The following is a 14,247-nucleotide window of genomic DNA, read 5'->3' as shown; positions in this document are numbered from 1 at the left end:
TTCTTTCATGTGCGTATGTCACAATAAAAAATATCGTTAATTTTGTAGCCCTACAATAAAGAACTGCATTTAAACCATTTTTCATTTCAATTCTTTGAAAAGCTGAAAAAATCAGGACAAACCTAATCACATTCTCATTTCTTGAAGAGAATCTGAAAACGTCAATAACAAAAAATATTTGGTCTCCAATTTCTCTGAGATTTCAAGATATGTTCCACATGTAATGATATTCATTTCAGTTTATATGGAAATTATATTTTCATTATATGATATATTTGTATTATTTGTTACTTTTGTAGAAGACAATCATATCATATTTCTTTTAAAAGGATTTGTCATGATGCACAGGATTAAGGTGCAATTTATGTATTGTTGGAACAATAACAATAGCTTGGCGCCACTTATGGAAATGCTGTTTCTTTTAATCCCTCTCCCTACTTCACCTTAAAGCCACCTTCACATGGCACATATTACATAGTGTCAGGTGTGCTGACATCTCACGTGCTTCTGGCTTTGAAGAGGAGCTACTTGTGAGAGAGGGAAGAAGGTTTGTGGCAAGAAATGACGTGCTGTGGATGAGGGAAGTAAATTAAGAATATGCCTAAATCCAAGAGATTTCAACAAGGCATTGAAGAGGCAACACTACCCACTACCTACAACTGAGGAAATATCAACCAGGATAGCAGATGCTAAGGTGTTTTCTGTGTTAGATGCTCCAGAAATCTACCAGACATACTTGCATGAAGTGTTTGATGATCTTGATGGAGTAGAAATCATATTGGATGACATATTAGTTTATGGTAGATCTGAAGAACATGATGAGAGACTACAGAAAGTCCATAAAGATGCCAGGAAAGAAATCTAAAATTGAACTGTGCCAAACTCAAGCTTAAAACTGAGCAGGTAGAACAAATTGGCCATGTATTAACGGCAGACGGGTTAAGACCAGATCCTTAGAAGGAAGAAACTATAAGTAATTTTCTAACTCCTAACTACTTGGGAAAGTTTGTTCCCAATATGTCTGAAAATAAATGAACCTCTGAGAAGGTTACTGGAGATGGACATTGAATTTAAATGAGATGAACCACAGGAGAAATGTTTTGAGGTATTATGATGTATTTAAGCCTGTAACCTTGACTGTTGATGCCTCAAGGAAAGCTGTAGGGGCTTGTATTCTTCAGGAAGATCACCTCGTTGCCTATGCTGCCAAGTCCCTCTCTGAAACTCAGAGAAATTATGCTCAAACTGTAAAGGAGTTGTTGGCCATTGTTTTTGGAGCTGAGAAACTTCATTCTTATCTGTATGGGAGAAGCAAAGTAGTTGTAGAGAATGATCATAAACCCTTACAGAGTATTTTAAAATAGTCCTTGTCATCTAATCCTCCTAGGTTACAGAGAATGCATCTAAGACTTCATAGATATTCCTTAGAGGTACATTATAAGAAAGGAAAGGACATGCATATAACTGATGCTCTGAGTAGAGTCAGCAGGGATGAAGTGCAAGTAATTATAGTAACTCATGAATAGCTAGACACTGCAGGTATAAGCTTGAAGATTTTTAAAAATAGGACTAAGGAAGATAGAGTATTGCAGACTCTAAAAGAATTCACATTAGAGGAATGGCATAATTGTAAGAGAGACACTCCAGTAGAATTCAATGCCTTTTGGAATTACAGAGATGAGAGAAGTTATGAAGACGGAATGCTGCATAAAATGAAAAGAATATAGTGCCTAAGGAACTAAGAAGTAAAATCCTCAAACACATTCATAAATCTAATCAAGATATGAAAAAGAGATCTTGTGTACTGGTCTCAAATGGGGGCTGAACTTGAGGACCTGACTAGTGCTCGTGACACCTGTAATGTGTATAGCAACGACCAAGCAAGGGAACCACTGATGTCTCATGAAGTCCCTAAACTCCCTTGGCAAAAACCTGGAGCTGATTTATTTGAGATGAAAGGGAAGAGGTACCTGTTGCTTGTTGATTATAACAGCAAATATTTTGAGTTTGACTTGTTAGAAAATACTCATTCCAGTACTATTGTGCAATACTTTAAGGACCATTTTGCTAAGTATGGAATACTTCAAACTATTCAAAGTGACAATCACCCACAGTTCACTGCTGTAGAATCTAAAGAATTCTGTAGGTCATATGGAATAGCCCATACAACTTCAACTCCCTATCATCCAAAAAGTAATGCCTTGCAGAAAAAAGTGTACAGACAGTAAAGAAGCCGATGAAGAAGGCAGCCAAAGAGGGCAAGGATCCTTATCTAAGTGTGCTGAATTACAGAAAGACTCCTATTTAGGGGACACCAAGCCCCAGTTAGTTACTGTTTCATAGAAGAACACAAACCACACTCCCCACTTCTGAAGCCTTGTTACGACCAGAGACACAGGACCCACTGACTATCAGACATCTACCTCAAGACTCACAAGATAGGTAGAAACTTTGTTATGTTAGAAGCTCTAAGCTACTGCCTGAACTGGAGGAGGGAAATGTAGTTAGAATCAATGATGGCACAAGAGTTAAAGAAGGGTATGGTGGTTGCTCCTAGATCACACCTGGTTACAGATAGCGATGGTCAGATTTACATGAGAACTAGGCAGCAACTGCATACGACAGCAGAAAGCGAAATTCTCTAAAACATGCCAGTGGTTATGGTGACAAACTGATAAATGTCATGATGAAGGTGCTGTGACACCAGAAATCAACAACAGACATAGACAAGCTGAATTGGAAGATGTGACAAGTGCAGTGGACATAAATGGGGAAGGTACACCAAAGAGGAGTAAGCATGATTCCAGTGAGGTAAGAACATCTAGAGTTAGACTAGCACAACCCCCGAACAGGTTAGATCTATAAATATATGATGTAAAAGAAAGATCATGAGAGGCAAGTGTTTTGGGAGCAGCTGAATGAGTGTGTTAGTGGTTTTGATGCACAAGACCGGGTTATAGTGATGGGTGATTTGAATGCAAAGGTGAGTAATGTGGTATACATGGAGTGTTCAGTGTTGTAAATGGAAATGGTGAAGAGCTTGTAGATTTATGTGCTGGAAAAGGACTGGTGATGGGGAATACCTGGTTTAAAAAGCGAGATATACATAAGTATACGTATGTAAGTAGGAGAGATGGCCAGAGAGCATTATTGGATTACGTGTTAATTGATAGACGCACGAAAGAGAGACTTTTGGATGTTAATGTGCTGAGAGGTGTAACTGGAGGGATGTCTGATCATTATCTTGTGGAGGCGAAGGTGAAGATTTGTGGGGGTTTTCAGAAAAGAAGAGAGAATGTTGGGGTGAAGAGAGTGGTGAGAGTAAGTGAGCTTGGGAAGGAGACTTGTGTTAGGAAGTACCAGGAGAGACTGAGTACAGAATGGAAAAAGGTGAGAACAAAGAAGGTAAGGGGAGTGGGGGAGGAATGGGATGTATTTAGGGAAGCAGTGATGGCTTGCGCAAAAGATGCTTGTGGCATGAGAAGCATGGGAGGTGGGTTGATTAGAAAAGGTAGTGAGTGGTGGGATGAAGAAGTAAGATTATGAGTGAAAGAGAAGAGAGAGGCATTTGGACGATTTTTGCAGGGAAAAAATGAAAATGAGTGGGAGAGGTATAAAAGAAAGAGGCAGGAGGTCAAGAGAAAGGTGCAAGAGGTGAAAAAGAGGGCAAATGAGAGTTGGGGTGAGAGAGTATCATTAAATTTCAGGGAGAATAAAAAGATGTTTTGGAAGGAGGTAAATAAAGTGCGTAAGACAAGGGAGCAAATGGGAACTTCAGTGAAGGGGGCTAATGGGGAGGTGATAACAAGTAGTGGTGATGTGAGGAGATGGAGTGAGTATTTTGAAGGTTTGTTGAATGTGTTTGATGATAGAGTGGCAGATATAGGGTGTTTTGGTCGAGGTGGTGTGCAAAGTGAGAGGGTTAGGGAAAATGATTTGGTAAATAGAGAAGAGGTAGTAAAAGCTTTACAGAAGATGAAAGCCAGCAAGGCAGCAGGTTTGGATGGTATTGCAGTGGAATCTATTAAAAAAGGGGGTGACTGTATTGTTGACTGGTTGGTAAGGTTATTTAATGTATGTATGATTCATGGTGACGTGCCTGAGGATTGGCGGAATGCGTGCATAGTGCCATTGTACAAAGGCAAAGGGGATAAGAGTGAGAGCTCAAATTACAGAGGTATAAGTTTGTTGAGTATTCCTGGTAAATCATATGGGAGGGTATTGATTGAGAGGGTGAAGGCATGTACAGAGCATCAGATTGGGGAAGAGCAGTGTGGTTTCAGAAGTGGTAGAGGATGTGTGGATCAGGTGTTTGCTTTGAAGAATGTATGTGAGAAATACTTAGAAAAACAAATGGATTTGTATGTAGCATTTATGGATCTGGAGAAGGCATATGATAGAGTTGATAGAGATGCTCTGTGGAAGGTTTTAAGAATATATGGTGTGGGAGGCAAGTTGTTAGAAGCAGTGAAAAGTTTTTATCGAGGATGTAAGGCATGTGTACGTGTAGGAAGAGAGGAAAGTGACTGGTTCTCAGTGAATGTAGGTTTGCGGCAGGGGTGTGTGATGTCTCCATGGTTGTTTAATTTGTTTATGGATGGGGTTGTTAGGGAGGTAAATGCAAGAGTTTTGGAAAGAGGGGCAAGTATGAAGTCTGTTGGGGATGAGAGAGCCTGGGAAGTGAGTCAGTTGTTGTTCGCTGATGATACAGCGCTGGTGGCTGATTCATGTGAGAAACTGCAGAAGCTGGTGACTGAGTTTGGTAAAGTGTGTGGAAGAAGAAAGTTAAGAGTAAATGTGAATAAGAGCAAGGTTATTAGGTACAGTAGGGTTGAGGGTCAAGTCAATTGGGAGGTGAGTTTGAATGGAGAAAAACTGGAGGAAGTAAAGTGTTTTAGATATCTGGGAGTGGATCTGGCAGTGGATGGAACCATGGAAGCGGAAGTGAATCATAGGGTGGGGGAGGGGGCGAAAATTCTGGGAGCCTTGAAGAATGTTTGAAAGTTGAGAACATTATCTCGGAAAGCAAAAATGGGTATGTTTGAAAGAATAGTGGTTCCAACAATGTTGTATGGTTGCGAGGCATGGGCTATGGATAGAGTTGTGCACAGGAGGGTGGATGTGCTGGAAATGAGATGTTTGAGGGCAATATGTGGTGTGAGGTGGTTTGATCGAGTAAGTAATGTAAGGGTAAGAGAGATGTGTGGAAATAAAAAGAGTGTGATTGAGAGAGCAGAAGAGGGTGTTTTGAAATGGTTTGGTCACATGGAGAGAATGAGTGAGGAAAGATTGACCAAGAGGATATATGTGTCAGAGGTGGAGGGAATGCGGAGAAGTGGGAGACCAAATTGGAGTTGGAAAGATGGAGTGAAAAAGATTTTGAGTGATCGGGGCCTGAACATGCAGGAGGGTGAAAGGCGTGCAAGGAATAGAGTGAATTGGAACGATGTGGTATACCGGGGTCGACGTGCTGTCAATGGATTGAACCAGGGCATGTGAAGCATCTGGGGTAAACCATGGAAAGTTCTGTGGGGCCTGGATGTCGAAAGGGAGCTGTGGTTTCGGTGCATTATTACATGACAGCTAGAGACTGAGTGTGAATGAATGGGGCCTTTGGTGTCTTTTCCTAGTGCTACCTCGCACACATGAGGGGGGAGGGGGTTGTTATTCCATGTGTGGCGAGGTGGCGATGGGAACAAATAAAGGCAGACAGTATGAATTATGTACATGTGTATATATGTATATGTCTGTGTGTGTATATATATGGGTACATTGAGATGTATAGGTATGTATATGTGCGTGTGTAGACGTGTATGTATATACATGTGTATGTGGGCGGGTTGGGCCATTCTTTCGTCTGTTTCCTTGCGCTACCTTGCTAACGCGGGAGACAGCGACAAAGCAAAATAAATAAATAAATAAATAAATGATTCTGAAAATAAAACACTCAAGTAATGCTCCAAATCACACACTGTAACTCTTACTGTCTTTTCTAAACTTTATGTAGCAGTGAAGAACAAAATCACTCAATATCCAAAGCCACTTTCAATGCGTAGCTAAATGAGTAACTTCCTCTGGTTATGGTCGCTGGGATGGGTTAATGTGGAAGCAAATACACACAGTGCTCAGCTTTCCAGCAACTGAATATAAACATGAAACCCAAACAATCACATATGACTGAAAAACATTAAAATTATGATAAATATTAGCTGCTATGTGAAATTAGGTGAAGATTTTATAGATTTTGCTTGATGTGATAAGATCACGAAATATGTCATATTCAATAAAAAAAAGTAACAGAAAAAACAGTGTATGCCTTAGTAATGTTCTAAGGAGCTGGTAAAACAATGTTTGGCAAATTCATTTTACAGCCAATTATCAACAATATGGTCTCACAAACTGATAGGCATCTTAAATAGCAATCAAATAAAGTTGAGGAACAATTTCTTCCTTATGAAATGAAGGAAAATCATAAAAGAATAATAAAGCAACCAAGAAACATGTGATATAGGCCTGAACTTAATCAGGGGCAAATAAGAAATTTGTGGTGGTACCATAATGGTAACATAACAGCACGCATTTAAAGCAACATGTTGACATTTCCTCAGGCAATGGTGCCACCTTATTGTATATATAATGTTTTGATGATATATATATCAAGAACAAGTCTGTTCAGTTCCACATATCTCTAGTGCTTCTGAAGCTATGTGGAAATGTTTCATTTACTTTATCCCCACATTCTCCATAATCTTCATTGCCCTTCCCACTATTACATATTCATTATCAATCCATTAATGTATGTCACTATGTTTCATCAATACCCTTTTAAAACACTTGCGCTGGGCATTAAAGCTAACTGACATGCTTTTCTTCCACTATCATACGTTAGTTCTGTTGCGTGTTTATAAGGTCTATCATTACAAAAGAGTGAGGTACTACGTTTCACACATTAGATTCACGGCACCAATAAACCGAAGCTGTACAATGTATTAACACCATCAAGTAAATGCATTTCATTAATATTTGTAAGGTTATTAGGCGGTGGCCTAAATCCAATGGGGGTCGAATGGTAGCAATGAAGCTGAGGACAGCGGCCAGTCAGAACCATCAGCATCAACCAAGACAATAGTAAACTTTCATGTCTGTCTACATGAGGTTTTTCAGTCTGCATTGAGCGACATAGACAGTGCCAGAAAGACTTAGTCTTAGAACAATAAAACCGGAAGGTGTGAAGAAATTTCTCGCTTGAGGGATGAAACTTGACGTCAACTATGGCATAAAGCCCAAATAACCAACTAACCTCAAGGTTTAGTTACAGTCGGCATTGGCCTCCATGGATCCCCATAGGTATTAGACTGTGTGGCGACTGTTTACTATCGACTTTGTCCTGCGTGGTGACTGTTTACTATCGACTTTGTCCTGTGTGGTGACTGTTTACTATCGACCTTGTCCTGTGTGGTGACTTTACTATCGACCTTGTCCTGTGTGGTGACTGTTTACTATCGACTTTGTCCTGAGTGGTGACTGTTTACTATCGACTTTGTCCTGAGTGGTGACTGTCTACTATCGACTTTGTCCTGTGTGGCGACTGTTCTATGAGGTGCCGGTAGCACTTGGGGGACCCCCTTATTCCAAGTCTACATTTACAAGCTCATTTACCTACGAGCGGTTAGTTTAGGGTGGATTTGGACCTGGATGAGCGAAATGGATACTAATTAGAACTCAACTTGATTGGGCTGGGTGACGTGTGGTTATGCCCGATCGCTTTATAAGGGCCATGGAAGAACGGGGCCTCGTCAAGATGCAAAGACAGAAAACCCCGACATCTACATTTCTTAAATAGCCTATGGCTTTAGTTCACTTACTACCTATATATCACATCGCTCGCCATGTAATTTGGGTTAAGAAACTGGAAAATAGATCCTTTACCTTGGTAATTTTGAGAAGGGGATGAAGTTCTCTAGCCAGCCAGCGTGTGTTGTTAAGCTTGGGTTAGCTGGCCTTGAACGACGAGCCTAAATTATTTTTTATTTATATATTACTATGATATAAGAAACTTTCAAGATGTATCTATCAAGATTATACAATTCATTTATTATAAGAAAAATTATAAAAAGTCCTTTATATGGGTTATTTAGCTTTCGTCTCTTATTAACGTATTTACTGTCTTACCATTTTAGATAAAGATGATTGGTGATCTTATCCCTCCACCGCTCTCAATACTCTAAACATATTTCATAAAACGGTGTCAATAAAGCCTTTGTTAAAGTGAATAACCAATTTGTAATTGCGTACCTGCTTATGTATTAGTTTATGACAAGTAATGTCTTCGCACGAGCCAAATATCATGATGCTGTCTTCTTTCACAGTTTCATAAAAAAAAAAAAATATATATATATATATATATTTTTTTTTTTTTTTTTTTTATACTTTGTCGCTGTTTCCCGCGTTTGCGAGGTAGCGCAAGGAAACAGACGAAAGAAATTACCCAACCCCCCCCATACACATGTACATACACACGTCCACACACACAAATATACATACCTACACAGCTTTCCATGGTTTACCCCGGACGCTTCACATGCCCTGATTCAATCCACTGACAGCACGTCAACCCCTGTATACCACATCGCTCCAATTCACTCCACTCCTTGCCCTCCCTTCACCCTCCTGCACGTTCAGGCCCCGATCACACAAAATCCCCTTCACTCCATCTTTCCACCTCCAATTTGGTCTCCCTCTTCTCCTCGTTCCCTCCACCTCCGACACATATATCCTCTTGGTCAATCTTTCCTCACTCATTCTCTCCATGTGCCCAAACCACTTCAAAACACCCTCTTCTGCTCTCTCAACCACGCTCTTTTTATTTCCACACATCTCTCTTACCCTTACGTTACTTACTCGATCAAACCACCTCACACCACACATTGTCCTCAAACATCTCATTTCCAGCACATCCATCCTCCTGCGCACAACTCTATCCATAGCCCACGCCTCGCAACCATACAACATTGTTGGAACTACTATTCCTTCAAACATACCCATTTTTGCTTTCCGAGATAATGTTCTCGACTTCCACACATTTTTCAAGGCTCCCAAAATTTTCGCCCCCTCCCCCACCCTATGATCCACTTCCGCTTCCATGGTTCCATCCGCTGCCAGATCCACTCCCAGATATCTAAAACACTTCACTTCCTCCAGTTTTTCTCCATTCAAACTCACCTCCCAATTGACTTGACCCTCAACCCTACTGTACCTAACAACCTTGCTCTTATTCACACTTACTCCTAACTTTCTTCTTCCACACACCATATATATATATATATATATATATATATATATATACATATATATATATATATATATATATATATATATATATATATATATATATATATATATATATCTTTCTTTTTCTTTTCATACTATTCGCCATTTCCCGCATTAGCGAGGTAGCGTTAAGAACAGAGGACTGGGCCTTTGAGGGAATATCCTCACCTAGCCCCCTTCTCTGTTCCTTCTTTTGGAAAAAAAAAAAGAAAAAGGTATGCATGGAATAAAGTGAACTAGAACGATGTGATATACCAAGGTCAACGTACAGTCAATGGACTGAACCTAAGCACATCAAGTGTCAAGGGTAAACCATGGAAAGGTCTGTGGGGCCTGGCTGTAGATAGGGAACCGTGGTTTCAGTGCATTACAGCTCATGTATGGATGTGAGTGGATGTCACCTTTCTTCATCTGTTTCTTGATGCTACCTCACTGACCCAGGAGGCGGTAATCAAGTGAAGGGGAAATGAAGAGAATGCATGCATTATCTTTTTTCTTTTCCTTCATGCATTTGTGCTGTTTCCTGTGGGGCACAGGTTGGAGTCAGGAATGGATGAAGGCAACCAAGTAAGAATATGTACATGTGTATATATGTATATGTATATATATATATGTGCATGTGAGTGGATATGCTGTTTCCTGGTGCTACCTCGCTGATGCAAGAAACAGTGATTAAGTATAAAAAAGTAATAATAATAATGATAATTATTTATATATATATATATATATATATATATATATATATATATATATATATATATATATTTTTTTTTTTTTTTTTTCATACTATTCGCCATTTCCCGCATTAGCGAGGTAGCGCTAAGAACAGAGGACTGGGCCTTTGAGGGAATATCCTCACCTGGCCCCCTTCTCTGTTCCTTCTTTTGGAAAAAAAAAAAAAAAAAAAAAAAAAAAAAAAGGAGAGGGGAGGATTTCCAGCCCCCCGCTCCCTTCCCTTTTAGTCGCCTTCTACGACACGCAGGGAATACGTGGGAAGTATTCTTTCTCCCCTATCCCCAGGGATATATATATATATATATATATATATATATATATATATATATATATATATATATATATATATATATATATATATATATATATATATATATATTGGAAAGAGGGGCAAGTATGAAGTCTGTTGGGGATGAGAGAGCTTGGGAAGTGAGTCAGTTGTTGTTCGCTGATGATACAGCGCTGGTGGCTAATTCATGTGAGAAACTGCAGAAGCTGGTGACTGAGTTTGGTAAAGTGTGTGGAAGAAGAAAGTTAAGAGTGAATGTGAATAAGAGCAAGGTTATTAGGTACAGTAGGGTTGAGGGTCAAGTCAATTGGGAGGTGAGTTTGAATGGAGAAAAACTGGAGGAAGTGAAGTGTTTTAGATATCTGGGAGTGGATCTGGCAGCGGATGGAACCATGGAAGCGGAAGTGGATCATAGGGTGGGGGAGGGGGCGAAAATTCTGGGGGCCTTGAAGAATGTGTGGAAGTCGAGAACATTATCTCGGAAAGCAAAAATGGGTATGTTTGAAGGAATAGTGGTTCCAACAATGTTGTATGGTTGCGAGGCGTGGGCTATGGATAGAGTTGTGCGCAGGAGGATGGATGTGCTGGAAATGAGATGTTTGAGGACAATGTATGGTGTGAGGTGGTTTGATCGAGTGAGTAACGTAAGGGTAAGAGAGATGTGTGGAAATAAAAAGAGCGTGGTTGAGAGAGCAGAAGAGGGTGTTTTGAAGTAGTTTGGGCACATGGAGAGGATGAGTGAGGAAAGATTGACCAAGAGGATATATGTGTCGGAGGTGGAGGGAACGAGGAGAAGAGGGAGACCAAATTGGAGGTGGAAGGATGGAGTGAAAAAGATTTTGTGTGATCGGGGCCTGAACATGCAGGAGGGTGAAAGGAGGGCAAGGAATAGAGTGAATTGGAGCGATGTGGTATACCGGGGTTGACGTGCTGTCAGTGGATTGAATCAAGGCATGTGAAGCGTCTGGGGTAAACCATGGAAAACTGTGTAGGTATGTATATTTGCGTGTGTGGACGTATGTATATACATGTGTATGGGGGGGGGGGGTTGGGCCATTTCTTTCGTCTGTTTCCTTGCGCTACCTCGCAAACGCGGGAGACAGCGACAAAGTATAATAAAAATAAAAAAAATAAACGCTCTTCTTACTAGATAATTACTTGTCTAGATAATTCCTTTCAATTTTTGTGATAAAAGTTCATGATAAGGCTGTGCGATGTTTATTAAACTGGGTTAGAAGCCTTAAAGATTCTGATCAAGTCACCCTTTACTGGTCTCTCATCCCTAGTGGACACATTTATGGCCTCCTATCTATCACTGTAACTAGGCTATCATCTTGGTATCATCTCCCTTGCCTTCTTCTAGACCTCCTCTATCTCTTCCCTCTAATTTTGGCCCAAAGTTGTGAACAGTTGATTTGAATACTTTCTTCTTCATCTATTTTAACAAGTTGACTATAAACTTTGGACTCCTCAAAAGTCCTTGAAATACAGATATATTCCTGAAACTTTATTTCTCTCTGGATATTATTCATATCAAAGCATTCTTTCACAATGTCCCAATCACTTTACTCTCCATTTACTCAAGTTCAGTTTCGTCAAAATATTCCAGACCAATTGTTCTGTTGTGGTCGAGGGAAGGTATAGGGGGGAAAAAAAGGGAGTTTTGAAAGCATTGAATAGGGACAGAACGAGAAAAGGGAAACTACAGGGAAAGACTTTCTTGTTCCTCTATCGTGTGGGAGGCAGTAAGCACTTGGTTGAGTTGTACCACTTTACCCTCCTTTTACTCAAGTTCAGTTTCGTTAAAATATTCCAGACCTCTTGTTCAGTTGTGGTCGAGGGAAGGTATAGGGGGAAAAAAAGGAGTTTTGAAAGCATTGAATAGGGACAGAACGAGAAAAGGGAAACTACAGGGAAAGACTTTCTTGTTCCTCTATCGTGTGGGAGGCAGTAAGCACTTGGTTGAGTTGTACCACTTTACCCTCCTTTTACTCAAGTTCAGTTTCGTTAAAATATTCCAGACCTCTTGTTCAGTTGTGGTCGAGGGAAGGTATAGGGGGAAAAAAAGGAGTTTTGAAAGCATTGAATAGGGACAGAACGAGAAAAGGGAAACTACAGGGAAAGACTTTCTTGTTCCTCTATCGTGTGGGAGGCAGTAAGCACTTGGTTGAGTTGTACGGGAAGAGGTGTGCTAGAGTTTACTGTGGCCATTGCAAGTGTTCGGTGACAGAAAAGGTTGTTTTGTCCCCTTGTTAGCAGAGGAAAGGGTTGTTTTGTCCCCTTGTTAGCAGAGGAAAAGGTTGCTTTGTCCCCTTGTTAGCAGAGGAAAAGGTTGTTTTGTCCCCTTGCTAGCAGAGGAAAAGGTTGCTTTGTCCCCTTGCTAGCAGAGGAAAAGGTTGCTTTGTCCCCTTGCTAGCAGAGGAAAAGGTTGCTTTGTCCCCTTGCTAGCAGAGGAAAAGGTTGTTTTGTCCCCTTGTTAGCAGAGGAAAGGGTTGTTTTGTCCCCTTGCTAGCAGAGGAAAAGGCTGTTTTGTCCCCTTGTTAGCAGAGGAAAAGGTTGCTTTGTCCCCTTGTTAGCAGAGGAAAAGGCTGTTTTGTCCCCTTGTTAGCAGAGGAAAAGGTTGCTTTGTCCCCTTGCTAGCAGAGGAAAAGGTTGCTTTGTCCCCTTGCTAGCAGAGGAAAAGGTTGCTTTGTCCCCTTGCTAGCAGAGGAAAAGGCTGTTTTGTCCCCTTGCTAGCAGAGGAAAAGGCTGTTTTGTCCCCTTGCTAGCAGAGGAAAAGGCTGTTTTGTCCCCTTGTTAGCAGAGGAAAAGGTTGTTTTGTCCCCTTGCTAGCAGAGGAAAAGGTTGTTTTGTCCCCTTGCTAGCAGAGGAAAAGGTTGCTTTGTCCCCTTGCTAGCAGAGGAAAAGGCTGTTTTGTCCCCTTGTTAGCAGAGGAAAAGGTTGTTTTGTCCCCTTGCTAGCAGAGGAAAAGGTTGTTTTGTCCCCTTGCTAGCAGAGGAAAAGGTTGCTTTGTCCCCTTGCTAGCAGAGGAAAAGGCTGTTTTGTCCCCTTGCTAGCAGAGGAAAAGGCTGTTTTGTCCCCTTGTTAGCAGAGGAAAAGGTTGCTTTGTCCCCTTGCTAGCAGAGGAAAAGGCTGTTTTGTCCCCTTGCTAGCAGAGGAAAAGGCTGTTTTGTCCCCTTGTTAGCAGAGGAAAAGGTTGCTTTGTCCCCTTGCTAGCAGAGGAAAAGGCTGCTTTGTCCCCTTGCTAGCAGAGGAAAAGGCTGTTTTGTCCCCTTGCTAGCAGAGGAAAAGGCTGTTTTGTCCCCTTGTTAGCAGAGGAAAAGGTTGCTTTGTCCCCTTGCTAGCAGAGGAAAAGGCTGCTTTGTCCCCTTGCTAGCAGAGGAAAAGGCTGTTTTGTCCCCTTGCTAGCAGAGGAAAAGGCTGTTTTGTCCCCTTGTTAGCAGAGGAAAAGGTTGCTTTGTCCCCTTGCTAGCAGAGGAAAAGGCTGCTTTGTCCCCTTGCTAGCAGAGGAAAAGGCTGTTTTGTCCCCTTGTTAGCAGAGGAAAAGGTTGCTTTGTCCCCTTGCTAGCAGAGGAAAAGGCTGCTTTGTCCCCTTGCTAGCAGAGGAAAAGGCTGTTTTGTCCCCTTGTTAGCAGAGGAAAAGGCTGTTTTGTCCCCTTGCTAGCAGAGGAAAAGGTTGCTTTGTCCCCTTGCTAGCAGAGGAAAAGGTTGCTTTGTCCCCTTGCTAGCAGAGGAAAAGGCTGTTTTGTCCCCTTGCTAGCAGAGGAAAAGGTTGCTTTGTCCCCTTGTTAGCAGAGGAAAAGGCTGTTTTGTCCCCTTGTTAGCAGAGGAAAAGGTTGCTTTGTCCCCTTGCTAGCAGAGGAAAAGGTTGCTTTGTCCCCTTGTTAGCAGAG

The 14,247-nt window shown here is 41.2% G+C and overlaps 1 protein-coding gene across 5 annotated transcripts in view; it reads right to left on the bottom strand.

Annotated features, from left to right (window-relative positions):
* Positions 1-8,011, bottom strand: part of LOC139747966 (uncharacterized) — a 41,972-nt gene extending 33,961 nt beyond the window's left edge. For 2 of the 5 annotated variants that reach the window (XR_011712489.1, XM_071660479.1), the window contains exon 1: positions 7,930-8,007. The gene's annotated coding sequence lies outside the window, so the exon portion shown is untranslated. Of the gene's footprint in view, positions 1-1,132; positions 1,299-7,929 lie in introns of all 5 variants that reach the window. The other 3 variants (XM_071660475.1, XM_071660478.1, XM_071660477.1) reach the window with 2 other exon arrangements.
* Between the last annotated feature and the right edge of the window lie 6,236 nt (positions 8,012-14,247).

The sequence above is a fragment of the Panulirus ornatus genome, chromosome 71 (genome assembly GCF_036320965.1).
Source record: "Panulirus ornatus isolate Po-2019 chromosome 71, ASM3632096v1, whole genome shotgun sequence".
NCBI classification, from domain to species: domain Eukaryota; kingdom Metazoa; phylum Arthropoda; class Malacostraca; order Decapoda; family Palinuridae; genus Panulirus; species Panulirus ornatus.
The sequence above is the reverse complement of the archived record's forward strand: the minus strand, read 5'-3'. Positions and strand labels throughout refer to the sequence as shown.